This window comes from Takifugu rubripes, chromosome 19, assembly GCF_901000725.2.
Source record: "Takifugu rubripes chromosome 19, fTakRub1.2, whole genome shotgun sequence".
In the NCBI taxonomy this organism is placed as follows: Eukaryota; Metazoa; Chordata; class Actinopteri; order Tetraodontiformes; family Tetraodontidae; genus Takifugu; species Takifugu rubripes.
In genome coordinates, this window is record NC_042303.1 from 17236457 (window position 1) to 17256196 (window position 19740).

General features: G+C 42.8%; 1 protein-coding gene across 3 annotated transcripts in view; it reads right to left on the minus strand.

Moving 5' to 3' along the window:
• cntn4 (contactin 4) overlaps positions 1 to 19740 on the minus strand; it is a 102526-nt gene that overhangs the window by 69621 nt on the left and 13165 nt on the right. For 2 of the 3 annotated variants that reach the window (XM_029827152.1, XM_029827150.1), the window contains exon 1: positions 8511 to 8984. The exons of the other annotated variant lie outside the window; for it this stretch is intronic. The gene's annotated coding sequence lies outside the window, so the exon portion shown is untranslated. Of the gene's footprint in view, positions 1 to 8510; positions 8985 to 19740 lie in introns of those variants that run through there. 3 annotated transcript variants of the gene reach the window in all.

Below are 19740 nucleotides of genomic sequence, written 5' to 3' on the forward strand. Positions count from 1 at the left end.
CAAAAGTGAGAAGTCAAAAATGAGACGTTCGCAAACATCTAGAAGGAATTTCACAACGATTTTGTCCTTTACTCTCCTCAAAATAGAGCGCTATCTCCCAGGAGTTGGAATTAAAACTTGGTTGAGTGGCAGCTCTCGGCTCCATCGTGACAGGAGAGAAGCTGCTGGCTGTTGAGAAGAAAGCTCAGGTTGAAAAATACAATAAAAGAGAGAGGAGTGTGTGTGAAGCATGGCTTTAACGGGAAACCCCAATTATTTAGTACGGTTTAAATGTGATGCACAGTGGTGACACTGATAAAAAAAATGATTTATAGCCCAGAATTCCTCATATATATCCAGCACACATACACTTTTCTTTAGCAGTCAGTATTTCCTGCTTGTCTGTTTGATAAGTTAGTCTAGTCTGCTTGACTCATTGATCCTGAGCGGACTGTTTGTGCGAGTTAAAATCTATAACCCTGAAATATCAGCAGCCTAACTGTGCTGCGCATTGATGAAGCCACGATGCTGCCAATGGGGCCGGCGTTCCAGACCCATTTAGATCAGAGCCTGTTTATGTCGCGGCACCGGCGCCCTCCTGATAGCAGCCCACCTTCACAGCGCGGCGCGTGTCTCTGCGCAGACACATGTCATTTATTGTAACGCGTCCACTCATGCATGTGTGTGTGTGTGTGTTATCGCTCTTAGTGTGTACGGTGTAAGCTACAAGTGTAAGGAGCAAGAAATAACAAGCACACGTCTAGACCTCATGTTCTAGCAAAAGGGGTTTTCAGGATATCGTCTCTGTTTTGTCGCAAACTGCTGCCTCTATTTACAATATGGAAATGGCCTTTGTGATAAGCTGAAGGAGTTTCAATAGTGCTGAATCCCACCATAGGATCCATTATACAGGCTGATTACTGCTAAGAACTGAAGAGTTGGGAGGCAACAGAGGCTGCATTTGAGCATCCATTGAAGTTAAAATATTCTTAAAATATTTTGATTCAGAATTTCCTTTAATGTTTCCTTTACAACTTGATGCACGTTTGCACCTCCTCGAGCTGATGACAAAATTCAGCCAGCAGTGCCACCGACTTCCAAAGTCTCAATAAAATACATTTATGTTTCTGGGCTAAACTTTGAAATCAATTTCACACATACTTGGAAGGAAGAATTAGTTAAGCAAACAGGGCGTAAATAGGACACAATGAAATACTGAGATTCTTCCATTTCGCCAGTACCTCAGACACTTCTGGGGAAGCTGCAACAACTAAGCAATCAAAGCAAAACAACCAGTGGAAACTAAAATGTATTTCGCAGCCCCTCCAGGAAGCAAGCAGTATTAATCTAGCGCCTACTGGGTAGAAAGAGTTAAAGAGTTGAGGCGTGTTTGATATAAACCTCTCAAAAATTTCAAGGATTTGTTGGGGTTTTTTTTCCAGAAGAACTCCCTTTTGTTCCCCCTGCTGTGATTTAGCATAGGCAGCAGAAAGTTTGAAAACACAGCGAGAAAGAGCGGAACAAAGCCACGGAAAAACACATCTTGGAAGTGTAGCGTAACCCCGAATCGATTCATCCCCGACTCTCCTCTTTGCAGGTCTGCCTCCACCTACAGACAACAGATCTCTTATCTCACACACCTCACGCAGGCTTGTCAGAGTCGGTCCTCTCCAGCTCAGTGATGAAAAACGTCGCTTTACGCACAGAGAAGCTTTTAGCCTAATTAAATCTTGTAAATTCTGTGAAATTCTGCCTTTTAAGCCGGTGCCTGTTTGATCTGCTCGGCTGGTGGCTGGAGCATCAACCGTTTGGACAACCCTCCTGACTCCCCGTGATGGAGCCTGAAGTCACCCTGCTCATTTCTCCTGGTTAGTTAGGCCTGTAACCTGACCCCGCCCCCGCCCGCGCCCAGCAGAGAAAGAATACACCCCAATGAGAAGCCTCTAACTTGTGCAATCCTATTTCTACTCCAATCTATTTACCTGATGCCGAGTAAACGCGAAGTGAAAAATGTTCTGACTACGGAGCATTTCCAGCTGTGCTCTTAACAGATGCTCCGTGGGAGGTTTACACACTTGACTCCAGCACGGAATGTAACGATGCTTAGTGTGAAACACTCCATACTTAAAAGGGCATTTACAAGAAAATGTATATAGCGATACAAGTATCTTGAGCAATAATATAAGTAGAGCGAGTGTTACGATGAAGTTCAAGGTTGAGTATTAAAATCTACTGCGACACTACACGATCCTGCAACTACAGAGCCAAGAGAGGAATCAGAGGACAATATGGATCAACACGGGTCACATACACTAAAAGATGTATTTAGTTCACTGATACGTGTTATTCTCCATCAGATAATTCTCCAGGAAACTGAGCCTTGAATTTGAATTCATTAGAGAGGAGATAATATAAGTCAGTGGAGTCCTATAAGTACCTGGGTGTTCACTTAAACAATAACCTGGACTGGACACACAACACAGACGCCCTTGTCAAGAAGGCCAATAGCAGACTGTTCCTGCTCAGGAGGCTGGGGTCTTTGGGAGTGCAGGGACCACTCCTGAGGACTTTCTACGACTCTGTGGTGGATCAGCCATCTTCTATGGGGTTGTCTGCTGGTCCAGCAGCATCACGGACAGGGACAGGAAGAGGATGGACAGACTGGTAAGGAGGGCCAGCTCTGTCCTGGGATGTCCCCTGGACTCGGTGGAGGTGGTGGGAAATGGGAGGATGATGGCTAAGCTGTCATCCATGTTGAACAACACGCCCCCCCCCCCCCCCCCCACCCACCCTACAGGACACCCTGACAGCACTGGGCAGCTCCTTTAGTGAGCGGCTGCTCCACCCTCGCTGTGTGGAGGAGAGGTATCGCAGATCTTTCCTGTATAAAATAACAATAAACATAACGCCCGCTAGCACAATCTGAATATTATATATTCTGATATTTATATTGTATTCACCCTCACAAGGGTTGAATATCCATTTACCTGGATTATTGAAAAAAAAAAAATCCTCTTTGTATATTCCGAATTCTATTCTATTTTATTTTATCTTATTTTTCTCTGCGTGCTCTTGCTGTTGTTGCGCTGTAAATTTCCCCGCGTGGGACAATAAAGGACCTGAATCTGAATATGTTTGGAGGGCAAATGAGAAAGGTGGCCGCTTTATTAGAGACGTAGCTGCCGTCGTTATCGACACGTTGAACCTCTGTTTTGTTTTTGATTTTAAGAGGCCTGATCTCGAGGGCCACAGTCGATGGGGGCTCTACCGCTCCACGCGTTCCTCCCCTGAGACGCCGTGCTCCTCTCCTACGCACGTTAAGTGAATGTTATGATCGATGTGTGTTCCGTCTTCAACAGAGGCGGTCAGGAAATGTATAGATTCTTTGCATCTTAAAAACTAAAAACATCTTAATTACAACTGTGACTGAACCATTAAAGAAAATAAAAAATACATCTCAAGTGGCACAAAAATGCCTCAGATATATGGTGATTATATACCTTCTCCTCAGTGGGGACCTGTGAATATGATAACATCTTCAGTGGAGCCACAGTTGTATAAATGTAGTTTGAGTTTAGTTACATAAATCTCAATTTTAATCAAATTTCTGAGTTCTGTAATTAATAAAAGGGGCCTCATTAGAATTTCTTTTTTCTCCTAATTGAGAAACATTTCACATTTACAAGCTTTTACTCTGTTTTACAGAGCAAGTAACCAAAAAACCGCATCTCCTTGTTAATGTAGCAACTCCTGTAAAGTGTACCTCTATCCCATAATGTGGTACATGAAATATAGTGTTAAAACGAGTAATAAAGGTGTTACCATTCCAGGTCATTCCAGGGTGAAGAGAAAAAGCTATTGCACATTTATTTTTAACAACTGTGTAGGTGCACTAATGAACACTATATGGAAATTTGCTGCATGCAATTTGGGTTTATTGTCAAAAGTAGTAACACGTTAATATAGTTAGATATTAAATGAAAATACCACCTTTTCTGACACTTCAAGCTGTTGCTCCTTTCTATGTAAAAAAAAACCCTCTCAAATAAAGGACAAATAAAAAAACAGATCCATTTCTGCCTGAAATACTGAGAAATTTCATAACCAATATCAATAATACAATGCAGCCGTGTTTACATTATCATTTTATATTATCATATACTCATCAACTACTCCAAATCTTCCTCTCTCAGGGTCAGTCAGGAGGCACTCATTAGTCTGGTGCCCCATAAAACTTGCACGCTCGTTTACATTCCTAATTAGGATAATTTCCCTTTCTTCTTTTCTGTTTGTATGGCGAGGTAAGGGGGGTTGGGGGGGGTCAACAGGCAGTTATCTGTTTAAGGTTTCCCTGACAGAGGGCAACGAGTTTCTGTTGTTCAGGGTCGAATTTGGAAATGTTCTCCATTGGAATCATCCAGTCAGCAGCAGAGAAGTGCGCTGCTGCACGTATTTTAGACACAGATATGCAGAACGCAACATTGGGTTCGGGATATACTTGTAACATTTTTCTGGCAGCTCAGCTCTTCTATTAACTTTGGATTCAGACAAAGGAAATAACGATGCCCTGTGGGGAAGACAGTTCTGCCGAGCACCTATGTTGCTCTAAATGAGCTGGGAAACACGGCTCTACGTACAGCAACCACGCCCAGCGGCACCAGCCACATCTTGGAATCCCTTTGGATCCGAATCACAAAACATTACTTGACCTTGTCTAGAGATTTCTGCATGTCGTGTAAGTACATGTGATGCAGCACTCCCAGAGATCCCCCCCCCCCCCCCACGTCAGTAACTGTGAGCCGTTTCTCCTATTAGGCAGTCAATTAAAGCCGTTCCCTGGGAGGAGCCTTGCGCAACAATGTTTGAATTAGGAAACGTTGCTGGCTCAGGCAGCCGGTGAAGATGCTACCCAGAGGACTTGGTGCCTTGAAACCGAAACTCTTCAAATGACAGAACATCATAAAGCATTGCCAACGTAGAACAATTACTGTAATATGATTAGGTTACAACTGGGCCATTTACAGGACAGGAATGAAAGAGATAAACAGCACCAGGAAACACAGCAGCATCTGAATGAAATCCAAATGACAGATGCTAAATGCTGAGATGGGGCTAAAAGCACAGCATATTACCAATAAGTGCACTTGCTTGTCAAATTCACAGCACTGTGTAAACAATTGTGTTGAGGATGAAGATTTGGCAGCCTCCTTTTTCATCTATCATAACTGACACCATATTCTGGGATGCCGGTTGTGCCTTGTTTACATGTGCTGTGTTTATACCGTTTTCTTGCGTCCTGGATTCCTCTTGAAAAACATGAATGGCTTACTGATGCGACTGTGGAGTACGCTCTCCAAGGGTCTTTTCAGTTTATTATGTTTCCTACTGTCAGCTGCCAGACTTGTGCGACACACGGAGGTCTTTCTTTAAATCCAGCAGCATTCTCACAAATCCGAAACGCAGATTCAACGCGGTGCCGTGTGTCATTTCCTGGATCTTGGCGGTCAATCATTGCTCACATTGGCAAACACTGTTTCGAAAATTCTAGTTCAAATCCAGAGAGGAATCAGGGCAGTTGGGTTGTTGGTTGTGCGTCACTGCTGTTTGGCAGCTCAAACATGAAAACCTTAGTTTCACGTGCACCCCACAGTTTGAGAAACCCTGGTGTAAGCCCTTCTTGTTTCTGAACTTCCTTTGTCGGCAACAATTTCACATTCTTAGAATTGATGTTCCACAATGCTCAGTGGGTGGATAATTGTTTTTGTGCAGCTAACAGTGTTAAAAGATTTGTGTCAATGAAATACAGGGCGAAGAAAACAAACTACAGGCAACTCATTCAAAGAAATTTCCTTTTGACATGTTTTCCTGTGTTCATTATAACTATCTATCTATCCATCTGTCTGTCTCTATCTATCCATCCATCTATATAAATGTATACTGTATATATTCCTGAGACATATCAATACTGACTTCGCTGCCTCTATTGATCACAGTTACTCTGAAGTCTCTCTCTCAAGTCTCTTTTTGCCATTATGACTAAGGCCAGATTGTAACTATCAATTTAGCTTATTTTTGTTTCTGAAGAAATGAATTCCTGTTGGAGAGATTTTTGTTCACCAATCAAAGCAACATTTCAGCTCAAACAACTTCTGCAAGGAAACACACACACACACACACACACACACACACACACACACACACACACGCACGCACACGCATGCACGCACCTCAGCCCAAAGCCTCATTTATTATGTTGTCCTGGAAAACAGAAGTATTTTCTCTGGCTAAAGCTCTACTGTTACTTGGGTTTAGGGACACTGTACTGTGAAATTCAAACACACTTAACATACAAGCATAAATGTTAAACATACAAACCGTAAGTGATTATTATCTCTCAGTTTTACTGCTGATGTTTAATGTAGAGAACTTTTTCTGCTCTAAATGCAGAGAACCCCAGGGGCATTGACAAAAAGGTGTTGATTGGTCATTAGATGCAAGTCAGCTACAAATTTAATTCAGACCAAACATCTGCATTACCTATCAGACAGAATATAACCGATCTCCACAGCAAATGAGTGAATAATAAGATAAAAACAATCAGTCCTTAATGACCTGGGAATCAGACTAAGCAATCAGCTGTCTCTACAATCATTAACTGCGTCTTCAAGGAGGTTATGCTCTTTGGGGACCTGCTGCTATGGAACTGGAGTCAAGCATTGCTCCAACAAAGGGCTTGAAATGCAGCTGAAGGCACAGCGCAGGATGAATCAACAACTCCCAGTCTGCCTACCCAGCTACCGCTGGTGCGAGTACACTAAGCTTCAGCACGTCTCTATATCCTGTGGCTGAGAAAATGAATGTTGACGTCAGTGGAGAGAAATTTCTCAAAAATGGCAGCAGGGCCACACATGGAAAGTTCTCCCATCACAGCATGTCTGACGTCTTTCACCCTGTCTTGTACTTATTGCTTTCCAGGACACACATGAAATAAAAATGACCTTGATAACGCATTACTTTGATTCCTCCTGCAGAAACCGCGCGATGAAAATTTTATAACTGGACTCCATGTGCACCTATCCCAGGATATTTTTAATGTCACTTCTGTGTTCCATCAATTGTGACAGGCTACAAGTGCACGCCAACATTTGTTACCTGGGAAAGCGTATCTGGACAGTCCAGACTGCATTAAGAAATCCTCTTGAAGTCTCTATATGCTCCTTTGAAAGGTTTCAGAACATTTGATTCTTTAATTTAATGCACACACAAAAAAATCTATTTCAGTCTGCTTTTGCTTCAAAATCTTTAATATTTATGAAGAGACGTCGAGTGTCTCTGCATTGTCTTGGGCTTTTCGAGAACTGTTGTGCGGTCATGTTAACAAATCAAGAATGAGTTGCACATCAATCCTCATCCACCCTTCTATGCTTCCTATTTTAAAACGTACTTTGGTTTCAGCGGAGTTTCTGTGAGATGCAACAGATCAATAAACGTAAAGCTGCCTTGCAGTTAAACCTGAGGCAGAACAGGAGACAACCACTACCAAAGCATTTCAGCCTGCGCGCTCGTCTCCAATTTAGCAGTTATATTTAGAGGTGTTATGTTTTAATCACACAAATGCATCTCCATGCCTGCATCAAGCCTCGCTGGTTTGATGCTTTCAGGGAAGGTGCATTTCCAACCAATCACCTTCCAGATCATTGGAATTGTCCGGTTTGGCTTCAAATTGGCAAGTCCGGCATGCTGAAGCTGCACAGATGCTCACATCTATTAACATATTACAATGGGCTGATATGGCATTTGGTGGTCATCAGTGTCCGGGCAGCTTACATGGTGGCAGCTGCGCCGAAACCATTACAACAGCGATCAAGTATTTCATCCTAATCTCCATCACACACCAACAAAGTCCCAAAATAAACCACAGAAAAACGTTGGTCTTCATCCTACTTTAGTCCAACAGTGGGTGACGTGGCTTCCTCTATTCAAGGACGGACTTGAAATCTTGTAGGCTGCTATCAAAAAAGAAGTTTTTTGCTTCTAATAATGTATGTGGTAGGTGGTCAGCAGCAACAGCAGGCTGCGTAATAAATGGAATCCGCTGGGATTATGCATGGGTCAACGGTGGAGGATTACTAAACATCTGCACCGATCAGGGAGAGACACCCACCCACACACACGCGCGCGCGCACACACACAGATCACACAGATTATTTTGCACCCACTACATCATCCCACAACAAAGTAGACGCAAGCAATTAGATCAGTAGAGGGTGAGATTCAGAGAAGGCAATTGGGGCTGTTGCCTTCCCAGCATTGGGCTCACGGTGTGATGTAGCCTAATCTGTGAAAAGTTAGGATTGCTGCTGGTCTTCGTGTTATAAGTGTCATCACTGCCGAGCAACTGACAGAAATTAAACTTGTGTAGAAGTTGCTGCAGTAATGATATTAAAATCAGTAAAAAAATAAAAATAAAATAATATATATATATACTACAATTAATACTACAATTAATATAAATATAATAACGAGCTTACCTCCTCTATTAGGTCTCGGGAAAATTCACAGAATACTCCGTATACACGGTCTTCAGCACAAACATTACTGTCGGGCTGTTGCCCGGCTAAAATGATCCGTCTGACTTGTGCGCAAACCGCTGGTTGCAGGCGCGGCGCTACATTCAGGAGCGGCTGCGTTGTGCGCTGTTGTGCGCGGCTGCACTGCTGCGCCTCCGTCTCTGCATCTCCGTCTCAGCGGCGCGAGTGGCTGACGGCGCGGCGTCTCCCGGGCTGCATATTGGAAAGTGCAGCCTCGGTGAGCTGCTCATTGGCTCCGATGCGTCAAGTGTCTCTCCCTCCTCGCCTGCCTCCTCCAACCCTGCTGGGGCTGGGAGCGGAGCGGGACGCACGGCGCGCACACGTGGTCGGTGGAGAAAGGATACACACACAGGAAAGAAGAGAAAGAGAGAGGGCTGTCTCGCTTGTCTTCGCCCCTCACCCTTACTCACCACCACGCTCCTGACCAGCCTCCTCACTCCGCCATCCAAGCGGAACAGACTCCCTTTCCCCATTACTACTCCTTTCTCTCCTCCTCTAACTGCATCTGGGATGTCCATGCAGCCGGGAATGTTGACTGCTCCTACACCTTTTGAGGTGGCTTGTTATACTGTAACACAACTGTGAGATTATCTCTCTAGAAAACCCACAATTTAAAATCACATACAAGGTTTCAAGCTAGATTCAGATCTAGAGAATACACACGAGAACTCGGAGACTAAAGGGCTAAAAACCATTTTAGGTCACATTGGTATTATTTCACATTTGAGACCAATTCCATTTGATGCTTTACTCTTGTTCTGTTATTATTCATATTCTAACAATCATCATAACTTCCTGGATTTACTGGTTATTTTCTTCTAGGAATCAAAATGGATGAGCCAGTTTGTGCTGGTGGCACAAACTGTAGCCCTGCGACTGTGCCAGCGAGATGGCTGATCCTCATCCTCATCCTCATCCTCATGCTCATCCTTATCCACACAGTTGTGATCAAACCCACCACGCTGGCACCTAATCTTGTGTTCAAGCTGCCTGATAACAATCACAATTCAACGGATCACAATGATGTGCGTTAATTGTTAAATCTTAAATAATGTAGCTGGAGTTTTTGATTTCCAACCTCTATCACCCACCAGTAAAGGCAGCTGAAGGCTTAAAGCTAGTCACATCTGCCAACTTGAATTCACCTGAATCTCTGATGGAACTGTCAGTCCGGTGCAGGCAACAAGGGCCACATGGGAAAAGATAGTCTTGAAGGCCTTCAATCATGCAGCCTTGTGCCACAGAGAGCCTACAGAGTCCTTTCTGTCAGAAAGCTGCTTCCTGTCAAGGGCTGGAGAATCAAATCCCTGAGAGTGGCCCTGCCCAGGGCAGGTCTTGAATTTTTTTATTTTTACCTCTCTTGGTTTAGGGTTGCACTTAAGTTGCGTTGGTCACAATAACTTTGATTGCAGTTATGGTTTGACTGGCATAAAAGTCCTGAATATGATGGTTGGTGCCGGTCTGGACTCTTTCTCCTTCACCTTGTTGCACACAGAGTGAGTGAATGACATTTCAAACTGAATCCCTTGACTATGAAACAGTTTTTTTCAGTGCATCTTGCAATAAATACAACCCTTGAAAGGTGACCGAGTTTATAGCTGTAGTTAGAATAAGATCTTTTTTCCCGCTGTGGTGGATTTCTACAGCTGCAGCAACACTGTGGTCTCAAACAGCCTTGCAAGTCTTTGAATCATGGCATTTCAATCAGGGTTTGTTTTCCCAATACTGTCTGAGGGCCCAATATCATGGCCAACCACTATTGTGCTCCATATTTATGTAGCCAATACGACTGACTGGATCCGACCTCGCTGTGGTGTGAGTAAATGCATATATCAGTTCCTTTTCCATAGATCAGAGGAATCATTATTTCCAACAATGTTTTATGCAACTGTTTCATTTCAAAGGTTCCTATTCACCTCAGCTGTCCCCAGCTCTACCGCACTTGATTCTCTATGCTAAACTGTACCCCTTAATAGTAGCCAGTTGTTATGGTGACACTTCATTGTGAATGTTGGTCTGATCTAAACAAATGAGACAATAAACCGCTAAACGTAAAGGAGAAACCTGAGGTGTCCTTTAAAGCAACACATTAAATATATATACAGTATTTAAGCTATTTCACTAACTTGGGCTATTATATGTTTATAATATGTATTTAATGAAACATATTCTTTATGTTGCTATTGTCGGCAGTCTAGTTTTGTTTAATTTAAAAAAAATTCTGTAATTGTTTAAAAAATGCAGTGTTTTAGGGTTTTTAATCACATTATATGTTAATTGTTGATAGAAACAAGTCAAGTAGCAGGAAAAACCTCACAAAAATGTCAATCCTCTTTTGTGGGCTCCTTTCCTGAAGATGTAACCACTGGAGCCTGATCACGGTCCAGGGTGGCACTAGCATAATGATGCTGTAATGGCTTTGATGAGGACAGAAAATTTTCAACTTTTATTGGTGTTAAAGTGGCACTATTAGCAACATTAAGGCTGGGATGATCTCACTCTTCTGTGCCTCACTTTTAATAAGTGGCCACACATGCAGGAGCTGCTACTGTACCGTCCAATGTTCCCATTACTGTGGGGACAAGAGCAAGCAGAAAGTCGACTTTTCCTCCAGGCAACAAATGGCGAAGCCACAATTTCTCGTTGTTGTGGGGATAAAAATCACTTCCCCCATTATTCATCTCATTCTTTAACCCCTAAAAAGCAAGGCCTCCCTTCAATTAAGTTGGATTGCTTGAAAGGATCGATATTCGCCTCAGATATTGACACGAGCCTCAGGAGCAAGAGGTCAAATGGGTCCATAACCTCTCTGCATTTCCAGCTTAATCAATAAATTGACTCCAGTAAGACCAGCGAATCCACTGATGTTCACTGATTCCAGCCGATGCAACACAGGCAGTAGCAGCCAACCTTGTGTGTGTGTGTGTGTGTGTGTGTGTGCCACATTTACATAATCACACAGGCAGTCGGAGCTAAAAGAGTGAAGGCTCAGCAAGATATCCAAGTTCTGATCAGGGGATGCTTGGTGAAGCCTTCAGTACCGAGCAGTTTAATGTCAAATTACTCCCACAGGACACCAGGAGTGGTAGACATGTAACCTTTGTGTCGAAAGCGAAATATATTTTCAGACGTTAATATTGAGTACACACACACACACGCATGCACGCACACACACACACACACACACACATACACACACACAGACAGGCACACATGGGGGGTGCAACGAAGCACAGAGCACAGTTTTTTTTATTTTTATGTTTGGCTGGGTGTGAAATAATTTATCCCCCAAGGAAAATGTTTAAAAAAGACTTCATCACCAACAAAATAAGTTTTAAAATATATATTTATGACTTCCTGGGATGCGAGCAGAACAGTCGCCCAGAACCCATCAAATTCAGGATTTAGGCCTTAGCAAAAGGGGCCCCATTATTAGGCTACCGTAACATCTGCTTCAGAGTTAGTCAGACATTCTGCAACTGGGTTAAATACAGACATGTGAAAATTGAAATAGTCAAATAGCAGCTGATGAAACTATATAGTGACGTGTCTGCTTAAAATACTGATGGTATTGACATTTATAGTAATTCTATAGTAAGTTCTGTTAACTTGCCTGTCAGTAGTTCCTTCTTTAAACGACAAGTTTATTCCCAGAGGCCTGAAATCTCTGAGCCTTGCACCAGAGACAGATTTTATATTATCCCACTATAAGATGCAATCAAAAATGTAAGGATTTGAGAAAAGCTGTTCATTTAAAGGCCAGAAATGGTCTGAAAAATCAGCGATTTCTAGATTCTGGACTTCTAGACTTGGATGCTTGATGGTTGGTCACATGGCAGCGGTTCATATTACACTGGCTATTCACCCCATTGATCACGCATGTGTCGTCTTTATAAAACAGTCAACATCCTAAACACTATAAAACAAGCAAGTTGCCTGGAGGCCAAGTCTGGAGACAGAATCTGCACATAAAGATTGGAAATGATGGTAACTCGGGGCCACTTACACCTCCCAGAAGACGACAAGTGTACGATTGGCGTGATCACTTTTCACTTGAGAGTAAACCAGACGGATGACTGAAAATAGAATTTCTCATTACGGTCTCCAGCTGAAATCCCACTTTTTGTTAAAGAATACAAGCACTGTGTGAGGCAGCTGTGAATGAGAGAGCTCACACTCAGCTCTCTCTTTACCCCCCAACTGCTCCCAGAATCGCAGAGAAGCCGATGAAATAGAGCAGAGCTGCCATCCTCGGAAGCCTGATTCTCATTACTCAATCCGCATTTATCCATCCATGCGCAGGAAGTCTGCGTTTATCAGGCGTTTTTATCGATGGACATTGAGGGGTCATTACTTGGGATGGACTGCATTTCCTGTGCAGTTATAATTGAGTCACAGTGCTGCAGTCGTTTGTCAGTAAGGTTATACAGCACTGTGACAGAAAGCTGTATATGCCCTTATGGCCAGCTGTGCATTTTTCAGGTGTTAAGAAAAAGTAGCAGCTTCATCTTCTTTGTCTATTTTATGTCTTTTTTGGGGAAAATACAGCGTGATCCCAGATGCAGCTGCTTGATTTATAAACCCCTGGTGCAGGTATAGGACTTGTCAGCTGGTACACCAAAGTCACTCCCAACTCCTACAGGTTTGGATTCAACATGTAGGAGAAACCGTTGCTGTTTTGTGGCGTGAATAATGGAAAGTGCTCAGGAGTTTAGGTTAATTTCAGCATCACTGTCACCACAGCAGCCTATTAAAATTGGCCGGCGTGCAGAACAAGCCGAGGCGCAGTGGTACACGCTTCCTTCTTCTGTGCACAGATGAGATACGCCACCCTGCACGATGGATGAGTGCATTTACCTGCTCTTAATCTGTTGGAGAAGGCGAACAAAGGAAGCCTCCAAAGTCAGCACAGCGCTCTTCCCTTTGTGGCAGAAGCGAAGTGTAAATGTTGCTGTGAGACAATAAACCGCAAAGACAGTTAAAGCTCTATTTACCCCTTGATGGAGGAAAATAACATTGGTTTATGGGCTGTGCCACAAAGCAGAAAATTAGTTCCTGAAAAAGTCATTAGCAACTTGCTTGTTTTATAGGGTGACAAGCCCTCTTGTGACCAACACCGTTTCTTTTGTTGCTTTTCCAAGATGCAAGATGCATTTCCTGATGTTGAATGAAGGAAAATGTCAATTGAGGTGACCGTTCATGTTTAGTTTGTTTGTTACCACTGTTGTATGAAAGGATTGGCCATAATCATTTGCTCAAATACAAACAAGACATTAATAGCACTGTTCAAAACAGGAGGTAATTAACTTAAATATATAAATATATAAATTTAGCTTTCTTAGGTGACAAAAGTCAAGGATTCAGCATGTTTACCTCACAGAACTGAGAAGCCTCCTAAATACACATGTGAGCATTAATTTCTTGTACTTTTGCATCATGCTGGATCATTGTTGATTAGCAGTTAATGAACAGTGGCAGAATGAACAGGAATTATTCAGACAAACAATTAGACAAGCACTCAAACAGAGACAGTTCGGGTCAGAGGGTAAAAGACTGATTATCTCTGTCGTGTGCAGATCAAAATACAAGTTACTGCATGAGCAAATCTAGCAAAGGCTTCTGTAAAAGAGCACCTTCAGTTTGTGACTTAAGCATTGTGGAGATGTGTCTTGAATGAGTAAGGAATGAAGATTCCTCTCTTTTTTGTCATAGATCGTAGAGGAATGACATTAGGAAGTCTTAGGAGAAGTGTGGCGTTCTAAAGCATTGCACCCCATTGCCCATGTGCACTGATCTTCATCTCCCTGCTCGCTGTAGCACGTCTCATCTCCTCATACAATGAAAGGTGCAGTCGTTTCAACAGTTCCCACATGTCAGCCAGGTACTCTGAGCTTGGAGATGTGCTAACAAGGATCACTTACAGAGCACGATAGGGAAATGTTCTAATACTACTCATAATGCAGAAAGATCCTCACGACCACAACGGAACATGATATCGATGTCAGCCGGCTCCAACATCCGAATATAGTCAGGTGGTTTTGTGCTCCTGGTATTTTTGAGGCAAATATCCAGTTAACATTCAATATACCCTCAAATGTCATAGCGTATATACCTGATACAGTGCCTGGCATGTTAGGACGAAGGATGATTCCAAAGAGAATAGCAATATATAGGATCCTGTTACATTCCTGAAAGGTCTGACGTGCACTGAAATAATTTTACAAAACACTTAAATCACGTGTTCCAGATATATATAAATAAAACCTCCACTATTTACATAGTGCCATTTATTATGAGCAAATTAATGTAACAACAAGCAGTAGAAGCCAAATTATGCAGGCTGATCCAACTCTGCGAATTCCCTGAAGACAAGTGCCGACGCGTCTCTGTAGTGTGTCTGGCCCCATTGTGTCTGAATGGACTCCCTACAGCATCACAGCAGGCTCCTGATGAGACAGATGGACTCCCAGACCTGGACGAGGGCGTCAGTCAGCTCCTGAATCATCTGTGGTGAGATATGGTGGCCGAAACAGGAAGTGCTCGAATTCGATTCAGGTCTGGGGGAGAGGCGGCCAGTTAATAGCATCAGTGTCCTCATCCAATAACTGAGTCACGCAGAAGGAAACCAGGGCCCACAGAACCTTCATGACCAGGGTGCTGCTGCTAGGTTGTTGCCCTCCCGAGCAAAACCCCAAACTGTCGCGCGAAGAGAATAAAATGGCGTACTCAAAAGTACCGAGTGATGCAACAACAGCTCTGTTTGTGCTTTTATCATTGATGTATTCCATCATAGTGTTGGAGCCGCACTAATAAAGGTGGAGCAAACTGAGCAAAGCAGTATTTTCACAAACAAGAGAAAGATAATTGTCTCAGTCAAGAAATCTTCAGATGAATTTAGAGTTGCTCATTTATTATAATTTTGCCTCTTTTTTTTCATAGTATCTAAGAAAATAATCGACTGAATTTTACGTTTTATTAGCTTCAAAGTTTTCAAAGTTGAGCGTTCGAAGGAGACCACAGTCAGAAGAGAAGTGACGCTACTCAAGGCCTAACGGATGACAGAGTGTCCCGGTGCCACATGAGCCATCGCAGGTCCCCGTCCCTGTGCACCGATGGGTCCCGCTTGTTTTGATGACATGAGAGAGCTCTTCCTCAAAGGACTCCTTGAGGCACATCAAGGACGCGCACACACACCTGAGAATCTACGTGGAGGAGTCTGTCCTTTGAAGAATTTGGAGGATCCTTGGAACATTTCTCCCTTCCAACCTTTTGAGGATGATCCTTTGACTCGGAGAGACCCACTGGATTCCTGCTCAGGTGCAACCGAATGTGCCGTATTAAACACACAAATCATGATACAGATTAACCTGCCTGGGCCCATCACACCGGATGCAAAAATAAACAGATTAAGTGGGCTGACTGCATCCCAAACCGTGACATTGCTGACACCTTTGAAGGCTTCGTGCGTCTGTAGGCAGCTCAGGGGCCGAGATAAGAGGTGAAAAGTCTGTTTTGAACCTCAGCACGAGACATCCCTAATGGCTTTAGATCATGTTCCCTCTCTGACACACCATTAAGTGCTAAATGTTAGGAATTGCATTACTGCAGCTTCTAAGATTAAGAGTGATAAGGAAAAGCTGTTATTCCTATTCTCTGTGCACCATAGCTTTTTGCTGATGAATAATTCACAAAGCCAAATCATCCGCCACAAAAGATAAAGGCCCTCCAACCACTTCTCAAGTGTATTGATTTTCGATCTCTATATGTGAGACCGGCAAATGGATGAGGAGACACTAACTAAAAAAATAGTCCTAAGAACATCCCCTCTCCTGACATCTGTCTGACACAGCAGAATACAGCAACTGATAGACTAAAGCAACTGGATGTCAATTACTGTATCTTGTCTCTTGCCATGAAGAGTATTTTTTATATTGGCCCTAATTATCGATTTTTACATGATCTTTATTTTCCTTTTAATGGGACATTTTATGACATTCGATTACAAAATGCAGAGCCAACGGTGAAGCACCCAAGCTGCTGTAATCTGCAAGTCGATGATAGCAGAGCAACAACGGCGCTGAAGTACTTGAGCTCGTACTCTTAATAGAAAAGGAGCAGGTAACTTGAGTTTTCAGAACCAAAACATGCTCAAAAGGATTATTTTGCTTAACGCATATGTCTCTCTCTCTCTCTCTCACACACACACACACACACACACACACACACACACACACACAGATCTGATTAGCTAGCTAAAAATAAAGCTATGTTTAAATCGGTTTGGCTCTCCTAAGACACGAGCGGCTGGAGATGGACACAGTAGATCAGGGTTTTAAAAAGGAAATTAGAGCAAGAATTAGTAATGGATGCCTGATTAAAGAGACATCCCAGGATCCCTTGCTGCATTAAGACAGTAACATTATTACTACTTCAACCATCTCAGTGCAAAAGTAATTCATTATGATACGTGGACAAATCTTTGTACCTGCAGAAGGAAAAGAAGAGCCAGTAGAGTCTCTCTGGGGCTAATTGCATCATTTGGTTCTTGAAATTCTTATTTAAAACATCCAATGTAAGTGCATTCCCCACCTCCTCCTGCCACTACATTCAACCTATTATAGACACTTTATTCTTTATTTTATACTTAAAGCTGATCAATTAGAAACAAATTTACTAGAAAAGAAAACTCTGACATTAATCGATCTTGCAGACAATTGAAACAATAGTCGATATGATGAAAAATAAATGGGAATCTACAGAAGGGCGTATATAGGCAGATGAGTGTGTGTGTGTGTGTGTGTGTGTGTGTGTTCTCCACATGTTAAGCTGTTGAATTATCAGAGGTAAAGAAAGTGAGATTTGTAGAGAGAAAAGCTTGTTCCTCTGTAATATCAACAAATGTCTTGCATGATGTTTCCATCAAAAAGAGTCGGAGCATATAAAAATACATGACCTCATAAAAGCCAAACAGGACGGCGGGGACAAGTGAAGGATACAGACCAGCAATAAAACAAAATGGGAATCCTCAGCTGTTGCACGGAACACTGCTCCATTTTGCTGGTGCACGGGGCAATAATGCCCGATCACTGACCGCGGCCTCTTTGACCTTTGGGGCAGTCAGATCCAGTACCCTGAGAGTGCAGCGACCGTGTAGGCACATGTGGAGTCAAAAGTGCACTCAGCCATGATTGTGCAGCACCATTTAATATTTCATAGGTGAGCAGGAGCATATTAACAACGGCACGGACCCAACAGAGGACTGAAGAGGGGCCGGCCCAGGCAACCCTGACAGATGAGTGCTAATGCAACCCAGAAGCGGAAAGAAACCTAATCTCTCAACACCAGGGATCTAATTCTGGCAGGATTTAAAAAAAAAAAAAAAGCCACTCTTGCGCCATTCTTTACATTTTAAATGCAAACGTGTAGCTACATTATTTACAGGGTTGCACGCGTCCACCCAAACGCAAGGCTTTCAGTCACAATCGTTTAACTGACAGTGCCTGTGACCTTTGAACTCTGCAATCGAGAAAGGCTGAAAAAAAGATACACAACAGCAGACAGGAATATTTAACAAGAACAGACTGAGAAGACACACTCAGACCTTCTGGACAGATATGAGTGATGATACGATGAACCTAGACTGACTTGATGACAGCTGATTACCTGCTAGTGTTTCAAATTCTCTATTTCGTATATGTTGCACGAGATCATATCAACAGAGAATCGATGTTGGGACGAGAGTGTTGTGACAGGAGTCCTGCTGGTCTGTTCTGGATGATATCAGCGTGCTTTGTTAGCTAGCAGTAAGACATTTACAAAATAGGCATTCCTGCTGTTAAAGAGCAAATTAAATTGACTTACACGGACACATCCTGATCAATGGCGGCACGACTGAAGTGCCCGATACGCTGTGTTGGTACCAGGAAGTCAAAGAGGAAGAGGAGCCACTAAAGGACAACAACTATTTGCTTGGAAAGGACAGAAAACTGTTTTATCCTTCCCTGTTGGGCAAGGCAACAAAGGAAACATCCAAAAATGTTTTCAAATGTTGAAGACGAATAAATAGTGAGGTTTAATTTGCTGGAGGACTTCAACAACACAGGGCTGCTGAGGCAGATAGGGAATAAGTGCATATGCTCTATTAAGCCTCCTTTCTCTGTAATCTGTTGGTGCCGTGGATAACGGAAGTGAAGGTTGATGACAGTAATGTCGCCCAGGCAGGTTCAATCCTCAGTGGGGTCCACCACAAGTTGCACGCCGAAGACTTCAAAAAACATTCCAAAGGAACAAGAAATGTGGGGACACTTTGACAAGAGGGAGAATGCAGAATATCATCAATGCACATTGACACCAACATACACACCCACATACACACCCACCCACACACACACTCACTAATATCTTACTCCATTCACTCACCTTCAGTTCTCACGAACAAGACTCACTTTCTTATTAAAATCCTTGTTATTACACCTGCATATCCAGATTTTCAACATTGAGTCCTTGGCCGTCCATCATGTGAATTTATTTCTTCACCATGAGACGTCTCAAAATCTGCTTCAAGCTTTTAATCTTTTATCCTGTGCAACACATAATCTCGGTGAAATCTGCAACGTAAACACACGCCTGCATAAATGAGCTGATTTTTAGTTTTTCGTGCATCTTTGGATCAGAATTCCTAAAACCGTCTGATGGGAACATCACTGAGGCTGAGAAGGACAGTTTCTCTGAAATCATCAATGCTGCCAAAACCCCTGATGTTAAAAATAAACCCCCCATCATTGTCTGCCCTGAGACTGGAGAAGCGAAGCGTTAACAAACAACGTTCTCAGGACATTTCTGCTCAGATTGGGGAGTTGGGTTGGGGCTCCAACAAACAAAAATCACAAACTTTGTGACCAAGGAGACAGAAAAAAAAAAGAAAAATCCAAGACTTTCTGATCTTTCTGAATGCAATGCATTTCAAATAATTAGTGTTTGTGGGAATAAAAGACCGTTTGCACAGTTAAAAGGAGCGACTGCCAACAACCAGGCACAGCAGGGAAGCAGGAAATCAATATTTGCATGTTATGTGGATTCAAAAAAGGAAAGGGAGTTTTAGATAAACGGGGAAAAAAGATTTTGTGACTGGAAGAGACCGATATCCTCAAATTATCTGAAAAATCGATCT